We start from the raw sequence: 10,496 nt of genomic DNA on the forward strand, positions 1-10,496 counted from the left end.
ACAATAGTACTGTAAATTACATTTCACACTAATACAACTACAGTGCCTTCTGGAGAGGCATCCACAACCCTAGTGATATCCCTTAGGAGAGATTAGCTATGCCAAACCAGACTCTGGGATAGGACTTTTTGAGTTAAATTGCAGCTGAGGTTTTTCAGAGTCCCAGCAGGGAGTGCCTGCCTGAGCTGAAGCAATCAGGTACAGCTGAGCCTAATTAGGTTCAGATTTTTAAAGAGTCTGGGCTAGAGGGTTTTGTGCACAAAAGTTAGAACGTACAACTCAAGAGAAAGAAGACCCACTGTATTTACAGCTAGTTTTGGTGTTTAACCCACATGAAGGTAATGTGGTTGGAGACCAGCAGGAGGAAAAACTGAATGAGAGAAGAACCCTGTTAAAATAAACCTTAAATCCCAGAAAAAGGGCTTTTGCTCCATGTTTTCTATGAAATTTATCTCCAGCTGAATGGCCCCCTAGTCAACTATGTACTAGGTATATGAAACAACCAGAAGTGAGGGGATGTTTGTAAAATGGGGTTAATGTAGTTACCATAGAAACACTGTGTAAAACAATAGGTGAAAGGGCACAGCCTAACAGTTTATAAATGTCATCAGATTTAAGGTGTGTCTCCTTGAGATACTAAGTGATGACCAGTTTCCAGTATCCTACTGAACTGATAACCCATCAGTCAGCTAATAGCCTGATACTATTATCATCTCTAGTTGAAGATGTGGTTAGAGGAAAACACCAACATGTGAAGGAGATGAAGTGGAAAAGAGACAATATTACTACAGCTAACAATAGTGAAAGACAATTGTGGATAACAGGTGTGCACACAGCAGTTACCTTCCTTATCCTTTGATACAAAAGCCTGAAGATAAATGCAAGTGATGAAATCTGCTGAGTTTTGACTCTGCTTTTGATATTTCTTAGTCAGAATGTTACTTGTCAGGAAAGTCAGAGATTTTGGGATAGGCCTGTTTGTCCATAGCATTCCTTTAATTTCTAAAGAATTTATGTATGTGTATTGAAAAGAGGCTATATTTTGTTAGTGACTAGACCAAAGGGCTATACCTTGCAAATGCTGTTGGAGGTGCAGGGGATTGCTCAATACTGGATTTGTGTTTTTTCCGGCAGGGCATGGAGGTTAATATTGGGCAATTTCTCATCCTTTCCACAGACTCTTTTGCAGGGGGTTCCTTTTCTATTTAATGTGTGTGTTAGGTACTGGGGGATATCATGGGATGTTTTGGGCTACTGTGCTACTAGAATGTCAATGATACTCAGATTCCTGTCTCTTCTATTAAATCTTGTAGCTAAAGACTGAGATGGGTATGAATGAGAGTCAGACTGAGACTTAATAGACAAGACAGTGAGCTGAGGAAAGCCTTGAGGAAGTTTGATAGGGTTGTCTGCTCCTTCTATTGAAGGAATATATCTACCCTTTGGCAAGGTGGTCTTATAATTTAAAAGCTCTTTTGGACCTTTCTACATTCACAGTTAATGGCAATGGCTCTGACCCGCTTTGCCATTGATTATTAATGATGTTTCTCTTAGATGTGTACTTTACCATAGCTATCTCTGCCTTTGTAAATACCCCTCCTCCCCAGTGGATTATTGTACGGCACTGTACTTGGGGCTGTTGTTGAAGACCACCAAGAAACATTCACAATAGTATTGCAAAACAAGGCAGCTCACCTGCTCAGTGGTGCTAGACATTTTGAATGCAATACACTTGAGTATTAAAATTGTATTTCTCACTGACTTCCTGTTTGCTGCAGAGATCAATTCCATGTGTTAATCTGTAAAGTCCTGTAGGGTATGGACCTCAGCAGCCTTAGAGCCTGCTTCTCGCCCTATGCGCTCCTGACAGGTGAGATAGAGCCGCTTCTGCCCACAGTCCCAAGATACAAACTCTTTGACACTGGTGACAGTTTCCTTTGTGGTGGTTAATTATTCTTCTTGTTCTACTAGCATGATATTCAGAGATGCTGAGCACCCACTTTTCCCATTGACTTTGTGTAATTTGTGGGCACTCAGCACCTCTGAAAGTCAGGCTCCTTGGGTCTGTTTCTGGTCTCTTGCTGGTTGTTTACTGGCAGAGCTCAATTTGCATCAGGGAAGTTATTCCTGATTAACACTGGCATAGTGATATCAGAATCAGGCCCTTTTGGTTAAGTCAAATTCCAGACTAGACAGTTTCACTTCTGCATGCAGGTTGTTTCACTTGCTGGTTTGCATACATTAGTAGGCTGCTGCAATGATTTGAATTGTAAATGCTATAGGGCAACCTCTATAAAGATAAATAGTTTCCCTTAATAATAAAAATTTATGGAAACACTTATTTGGATAAGCTTTGTAGGTCTTTGTTTTTCCAAAACATAATTTTGGGGTCTCACCTGACCTGACAGTATTCTTTTAAGTGTGTGTGTGTGTGTATACTGAGGAGAATAAATCCCTTGATTATTAAAATAAACTCTGCTGGTGATCTATTAAGCTGAGTAAGTCTCATCTGCCTCTGTTGGTGGATGTTTTGTCTCCGAGTAGAAAACTTTTTACATTTTTTTTAAAAGAGCCACCATAAATGGACTTCAGAAGTTTCCCAGTAAATTGCTAATGAAGAACTGACAAACTGAGAAACAAAAATATTTTCACAAAATGTGGAACCCCTGGCTATATACAATGCTATGAAATACTCTTCCTTATATTGTACTTGCTTTCAGCCATATCCTGCTTTCCATGCTCACTCAAATCTCCCTTTACTCTTAATAGGAGTTTTGAGTGAGCAAGGAATGCGGGATTAAATCCCATGATTTTAAAAGAGAAATTTTGTGTGGTGTAGCAGCAGTCTGTATAATGCTCAAATCCTTATACACACATTTCAGTAAACAATACATTTTTAAAGAAAAAGGGAGGGAAAATCAGCAGTCATTGTTCATTTTCCTGCAGAATCTTGTAACTCCAGATATTTTCAGAATCCATTGCTGATATGGAAAGAATCCTGAAACAAACTCATTGAACATCTGGATAAAATCCTATGGAAAAAAACTTGTCTGAGAGCTCATAACTAGTATAAGTAAAATTTACTCTCTTTCAAAGCATTAGGGATAATATTGAAGGCCAGAGAGGCAATTAGTGACAAGACAAGAGAAGGATTACTGTGTGAAAAAGAGATAAGGTGACTCAAATGTTGCAAATTAACTGTTTTTGGAGCTAAAAACACATTAAGGGAGGTACCCCCCGTAAATTTAAAGTGTAATGATATTTTCTCCTTTTAAAAAAAAATAATTTTAAATGAAACACTCCCCAAATAATATGAAGTATTATGAATGAATGACTAGGTGTATCTGAAGGCTAGGTCAGCTGATAAGTATTGCTAGTTACTAGCTGCATTTGCAATCTATGATGAGTGGTTACTAAATCTTTGATGGACAGTCAGCAGCTATAGTGTGACAGTTATGCTAATGCAATTACAGGTGGAAATGTCCGAATTGCACTTCCCCTGCCAGCCTCAGATTGCAAAATACAACTCTCAGATCTGAAAGGTTTGTCAAAATCACTCTTAGAAGTAATGTTTAAAAATGTGCTCCTAGTAAATTGTCTGATAATGCCATGGAATAATATTTATATCTATTTTTCCTTCATCTGTGACACACACTGCTGGTCCCAATTATGTGCAACTGCTCTACATTTTTGGATGTAATCAAATCAAAGTCTTGGTCAAGTCATACGTCATAGTTGTGATTGCCAATATGAAGAAAAACGTGACTGTGCTGATACTGTGCAGTAACAGAGCTTTATAAAGTAACTTTCATTGCCTCCACTTGCACAGCTTATTTTTAAAAATCTCCGTGTGTGGTTATCAACTATTTGAGATTATTTGTGGGACTTAATTGCTCCCATAGAGTATCAACAGTACAGTATATAATGGGGCAGTGACTTGAAAAGTCCTATAGTAAAGGAATCTTTGTTTTATGCAACAAAGATTCATTCATCCAAAATTCCTGCAATACATTTTGGAAGAGTGTTTGACTTGTTAACCCGTTACGTCCAGTTCTACTTCTGTGTCTGAAGTGTAGCCTATAGCAGATTAGGTTGCTGACCTTCCTGTATATCAAGGATTCTCAATTGGATTTGTAGTCCTCTGCAGTCTGTGGAGAGCTGCTGGTCACATGGCATCATCTTCTACTTTCTGGCTGATAAAAGCCATTATAATATCTAAAAATACATTCCTTTCCTAATGTTTTACTTTCCCATGCAAGCAATTGCTTTAAAGTCACAGAGCAGACTCCGGGGTCTGTGGAGGGATATAGCCAGAGTAAGCCTCTCGCCTCCTGAGGGATCTGTACCCTCCTTTGATTCCCATTTTTCTTTGTTTAAGGTCATATGGTTGCCCTTGGAGTGAAGAAAGGTGCTGGTGCATAAGTCCAGGATCCTGTTGGAATAATTCAGTTGTGACATTCTTCTTCTTTGCCTTAATACTGCCATAGGTATCCATCGTTATCTTCATAAAATTCTCCCTACAGGCGATATATTCATCAGTATTGCCAACCCCAGAGATTTTAATAAAAGATAGAATCATCTGGGTTGTTTTTTTGCTCTGTCTTGTTATTATTTCTTGTTTTTAACTCTACCCAACAGCAATGTGCATGTGGAAGTGAGTTGCCAAACATAGCAGTAACACAATTTTGACCCCCTGCTGCAGGAATTTTTGTTAGAGGACCCAACTAAAATCAGGGCCCCATGGAGCTGGGTTCAAACACATAGTAAATAGACAGTCCCTGCCCAAAATAACTTACAATCTAGTGCAAAGCATAGCTGAGAGTTTATAATGAGAATTAGAATTCCACTCTCCGAACTCATCTCATGGAGATGCTACAAACATCTGTCAGATGGGGACCACTTTCAGTCTCTACTAAACTGGGCTGGATTCAAACTGATGACGTGGGGGTGGAGGGAGGTTCTTATATTCTCTATAAAGTAATGAGGCAGCTCTTTATATCGGTCTCTCTTTCATTAAAATATGTACTGACATGTTAATTTATGGGAATCTGCCTGCCAGGATTTGGCTCTTCCTTTCCTGCAAATCTCTCTTATACTCTAAAAATTGCGTCAATTTTTGGACATTAAGTAGTCTCCCCCCACAAGTTAAGTAACATTATTTCAGTTAAATACACCCTTCTCCACCTCTCAAGAAAGCAACAAGGGCCTGATCCAACTCCTTTTGACATCCATGGCAAAACTGCCATATACTGTAACGTGAGTAGACTGAGCCACTGAGTATAAATATATAATGTATGTTCAAGGTCAGACTGTGAGGTCTGACCAAGAAATCCTTTTCAGTAAGTTCTGATCTGTGCACATTGGGGATTAGTTCACAAAATATATCTCGTTGTTTGATCTCATTACCAGGATATGTCTGAGCTACCTTTTATATATTGAGCATAGCTAGTCTCAGAGTATTCATGTAATTTTCTTAACACTTTAAAACAGGGTTTCTCAAACTTTTTTTTCTGGGACCCCCTTCAAAAATATTTCAGGTTATGATGACCCACCCCACCCCTATGCCATGCCACTCTTACTTCTGTGCCGCTGATGGGGTTGGCATTGCCTTCAGAGCACCCAGCCAGCAGCCGGTGCTTTCCAGCCACCCAGCTCTGAAGGGCTTTGGCTGTCAGCCATGCACGGGACTGACAGTCACAGCCCCAGCATGTGTAGGGGCTGACAGCTTGTGAACCTCCCTCCTTCCCCCCTTCCCCCTCCCAAAATTAACCTCATGACTCCTTAAGGGGTCCTGACCCTCAGTTTGAGAACCCCTGCTTTAAAATCTAGCTTTTAGTCCTCCCCACTCTGATATAGAAAGCCTGCCAGCATGTGGTAGTCTGACCCTCAGTTGCTGCTCTATGCAGGAATGCATGTTTAGCTCTGGTAGCAGTGGATGGCTGAGATTTTGATTCCCTGAGGGTGGGTTGGGAGGGGAGAAGTGTTTTCTGTGTCATGAATAGAAAAGGTCTCATGACAGTGCAAGTGAGATCTAAAAACTTGCATCTCTGTCTTTGGAACATTCATATCTTTGGTTCAAGGTACTGTAACACTCCCAGAGAACAGTGATCAGTGCACAGAAGCAAAAAGCCAGTCAGTTCACTTGGGATATCGCACCAGATCTTCATCTGCTAAATGTATCCCTGCCTTAACCTTTTTAAAAACATTTTTAATGTCCAGTTTTAGATCCAGATCATAGAATCATAGAATATTAGAGTTGGAAGGGACCTCAGGAGGTCATCTAGTCCAACCCCTTGCTCAAAGCAGGACTAACCTCAACTATATCATCCCAACCAGGGCTTTGTCAAGCCTCAGCTTAAAAACCTCTAAGGATGGAGATTCTACCACCTCCCTAGGTAACCCATTCCAGTGCTTCACCACCCTCCTAGTAAAAAACTTTTTCCTAATGTCCAACCTAGACTTCCCGCCCTGCAACTTGAGACCGTTGCTCCTTGTTCTGTCATCTGCCACCACCGAGAACAGCCTAGCCCCATCCTCTGTGGAACCCCCTTTCAGGTAATTAAAGGCTGCTATCAAATCCCCCCTCACTCTTCTCTTTTGCAGACTAAACAAGCCCAGTTCCCTCAGCCTCTCCTCATAAGTCCTGTGCTCCAGCCCCCTAATCATTTTTGTTGCCCTCTGCTGGACTCTCTCCAACTTGTCCACATCCTTTCTGTAGTGGGGGGCCCAAAACTGGACACAATATTCTACATGCGGCCTCACCAACGCCGAATAGAGGGGAATAATCACTTCCCGTGACCTGCTGGCAACGCCCCTCCTAATGCAGCCCAATATGCTATTAGCCTTCTTGACAACCAGGGCACACTGCTGACTCATATCCAGCTTTTTATCCACTGTTACCCCGAGGTCCTTTTCTGCAGAGCTGCTGCCCAGCTCGTCGGTTCCCAGCCTATAGCTGTGCATGGGATTCTTCCTTCCTAAGTGGAGGACTCTGGACTTTTCTTTGTTGAACCTCATTAGATTTCTTTTGGCCCAATCCTCCAGTTTGTTTAGGTCACTCTGTATCCTATCCCTACCTTGCAGGGTATCTACCACTCCCCCCAGCTTAGTGTCGTCCGCAAACTTGCTGAGGGTGCAATCTACCCCATCCTCCAGATCATTAATAAAGTTGTTGAACAAAACTGGACCAAGGACCAACCCCTGGGGAACTCCGCTTGTGACCGGTTGCCAGCTAGACATGGAGCCATTGATCACTACTCGTTGAGCCCTATGCTTTAGCCAGTTCTCTATCCATTTTATAGTCCATTCATCCAACCCATACTTCTTTAACTTGCTGTTAAGAATACTGTGAGATACAGTATCAAAAGCTTTGCTAAAGTCAAGGTATATCACATCCACCGCCTTCCCTACATCCACAGAGCCAGTCACCTCATCACAGAAAGCAATCAGGTTGGTCAGGCATGACTTTCCCTTGGTGAATCCGTGTTGACTGTTCCTGATCACCTTCCTCTCTTCCAAGTGCCTTAAAATGGATTCCTTAAGGACCTGCTCCATGATTTTTCCAGGGATTGAGGTGAGGCTGACCGGTCTGTAGTTCCCTGGATCCTCTTTCCTCCCTTTTTTGAAGATGGGCACTATATTTGCTTTTTTCCAGTCCTCAGGGACCTCCCCCTGTTGCCACGAGCTTTCAAAGATAATAGCCAATGGCTCTGAAATCACCTCAGCCAACTCCCTCAGCACTATCGTTTTGTTTCTGAATCACCATGAATCCTCTCGTCATTGTGGTGCTGCTCGTTATCAGGACCATCTCTGAGAACTTTTTTTAGTGGTGGTAACAGTGAAACTCTGTAAACTCTAACTTTTGCTAGGCTTATTCTTGGGATATTGTTGTGTGCTGGTACATTCCAGGAAGCTGTTTGGCAGACTGATATTTATTAGGCAGAAGTTCCTCATCAGTTTTAAGAATATGGGGAAAATAGGCTCGTCTAATGTCAGAGGTAGGCTTAAGGAATAGCAAAACACTTACTGATTTTAATGGAAGCAGTATTGGGCCCATACTGAGGGCTTTTGTATGTGTGATGATTTCCAATATTTTATACATTGTATCTTTGCAAAAAGGTCATAGGCTTGAATTCAGCAAGGCACACATGGAGGGCCAAAGTTTCAAAAATGGCCACTAAATCTGAGCCTATCACATTTGTGTATACTTATCTGTAACAATTCCTTACTATGCGCAATGTGAACCCAAGACATTTAGCATTGATGCACAGATCTCTACCACTTGGGCTAAAGTAGCACCATTAGTGGACAGCAGTAGTAAACTACCTTCTATGTGAAGTAGCCATTAAAGCAGAACACAATGAACACTTTGCAAGTGTATTACATTTGCATAAGCAAAATTGACATTGGTGTGCACAGATAAAAACATTAAAGGCCTTGATCAATTGTATTCAATGGGATTTCAAAGCATTCAGCACAATGTAGAATCAGTCGTAAGTTCTCCTGAACAAGAATCATAGCTTGGTAGGTACATTTATGGTGCTATGTAAATGATTTGAAAATATAGCCAAAATTTTGGGGGCCAGCTTGGAAATTTGGCACAAGGGATTTAAAGAAATCAAGGGACAAAAAGTCCCAAACAGCCATTGATTTATGCATAACCATACGTTTTTTTGCATTACTCTCAGAAGCCAGATAGCTGTTCAGTAGAAGGGTGGTAAATGAGCTAAAACCCTATTCCTAGAGCCGTTATGACAGCACTTATGTTAATGACAAACCATGTGGTTTAGAGGAAATCAATGTTTATTCATGGAAAAGGGCAAAAACAGCAGAGTGAAAAATGTTTGAGTTTCTAAGCAGACATTAAAAATGAAGGAAATTTTTTTAAAAAACTCCCAACTTTGCAGCATTTCTTTAACACTGGCAGTGAAACAGTCAGAGAAAATAGAGGACTGTGAATGTAAAACCTCCAAACCAAAGCACTCCTACAGCCCTTTCCTGCAAAACTCCCATTGGCTCCTATCGAAGCAGGCTCATCCTCAATATATTCAGTTTGAAGTGAAATATTAGAACTTACTTTGTATAAATTTACTTCACTGAAATGTTTTTTTCCTGACAAGTAATGCTTCATTGAGAGGTTTTAAAAGACTCTAAAAGTTCATGTGCAGGAACCATTGGAAATCAATAAATGCTCTATTTTTGTAATATGAAGTTGCAAATTCAGCTTTTGCCAGTGGGTAATGGCAACTTAGCCCAAGGCTAATGATGATGATTACTTAACAGTGTACTGGGAACCAATTTAACTCTTTCCTGCTGATCTCATTGGGAGCTAAAGGAGGATTTGCAGCAGTTCCGATCCAATCTGACAAGTGCTGTTGAGGATGATGGTGGCAAGGAAGGAGTGAATACCACTCTGGGGGGAGGGGATCCAGGGTTTCAGCGGCGGCCACTGAGAACGCCGCCGCCGAATTCCCCCGCAGCCAGGGCCAAACAAAATGATTTCGTGGGCCTTATACGGCCTGCTGCGGGCCGGACCAAATGATTTCGCGGGCCGTATACGGCCCACTCCCCACCCCTGTTGTTATTATGAAGAGACAGATAATAGTAATGGGGGATTTGGTTATTAGAAATATAGATAGTTGGGTTTGTGGTGACTGAGAGAACTGCATGGAGAATTGCCTGCCAAAGGCAAAGGTTGCAGATCTCGCAAGACATCCAGACAGACTTATTTGTAGTGCTGAGGAGGCGGCAGTGGTTGTGATAAATGCAGGTATCGATGACGTAGGGAAAGGGAGGGGAGCGATCCTGGAGGCCAAATTTAGGCTGCTAGGTAGGAAGTCCAGGATGTCCATTGTCTGAAATGTTTCCGGTTCCATGCACAGGGCCAATTAGACAGGCAGAACTGCAGGATGTGGATGAAACAATGGTGTTCACAAGAGAGATTGAGAATTTTTAGGAACTGGGGAACCTTTTGGTAAAGGGGCAGATTATAGAGGAAGGATGGGCTCCATCTAAACCAAAATGAAACCAGATTTGTGGCATGTAAAATTCAAAAGATTGTAGAGGAGTTTTTAAATTAAGGGCTGGTGGAAAGCCAATGGGCATGGAGAAACATACAGTTCAGACAGATGCATCCTGTAGGGAAGATTTATTAAAGGGGATACTCTATATCCTAGTAGAAAGGGAGAGGATAGAATTTGATAAAGTGCAGGTAGGAACTTGAGAGAGGGTCAAGTGAAAGAGTCCCATTCAATTACATCACATGAAGGCAGACAACTAAATAATGACAAATTTTATAAGCGTTTGTGTACAGATGCAAGAAGTCTAAATACTAAGATGGCTGAACTTGAGTGACTGGTATCAAATGAGGATATTAATATAACAGGCATCATAGAAATGTGGTATAATGATAATCAATGGAGGACAATAATATCAGGGTACAAAATATATAGGAATGACAGTGTATGTTGCACTAGTGGAGGAGTGGCACGATACAT

At 41.3% G+C, this 10,496-nt stretch overlaps 1 long non-coding RNA gene across 1 annotated transcript; it reads left to right on the forward strand.

Annotated features, from left to right (window-relative positions):
• The first annotated feature begins 260 nt into the window (after nt 1–260).
• Nucleotides 261–4,550, forward strand: LOC137160219 (uncharacterized). The gene is made up of 3 exons (XR_010921814.1): nt 261–338; nt 3,474–3,542; nt 4,379–4,550. It is a non-coding gene; the product is annotated as an uncharacterized lncRNA (long non-coding RNA).
• The last annotated feature ends 5,946 nt before the right edge of the window (nt 4,551–10,496 follow it).

Source organism: Emydura macquarii, unplaced genomic scaffold, assembly GCF_026122565.2.
Source record: "Emydura macquarii macquarii isolate MOO-44397 ecotype Brisbane River unplaced genomic scaffold, CSIRO-AGI_Emac_v2 contig_2171, whole genome shotgun sequence".
Taxonomy (NCBI): Eukaryota; Metazoa; Chordata; order Testudines; family Chelidae; genus Emydura; species Emydura macquarii.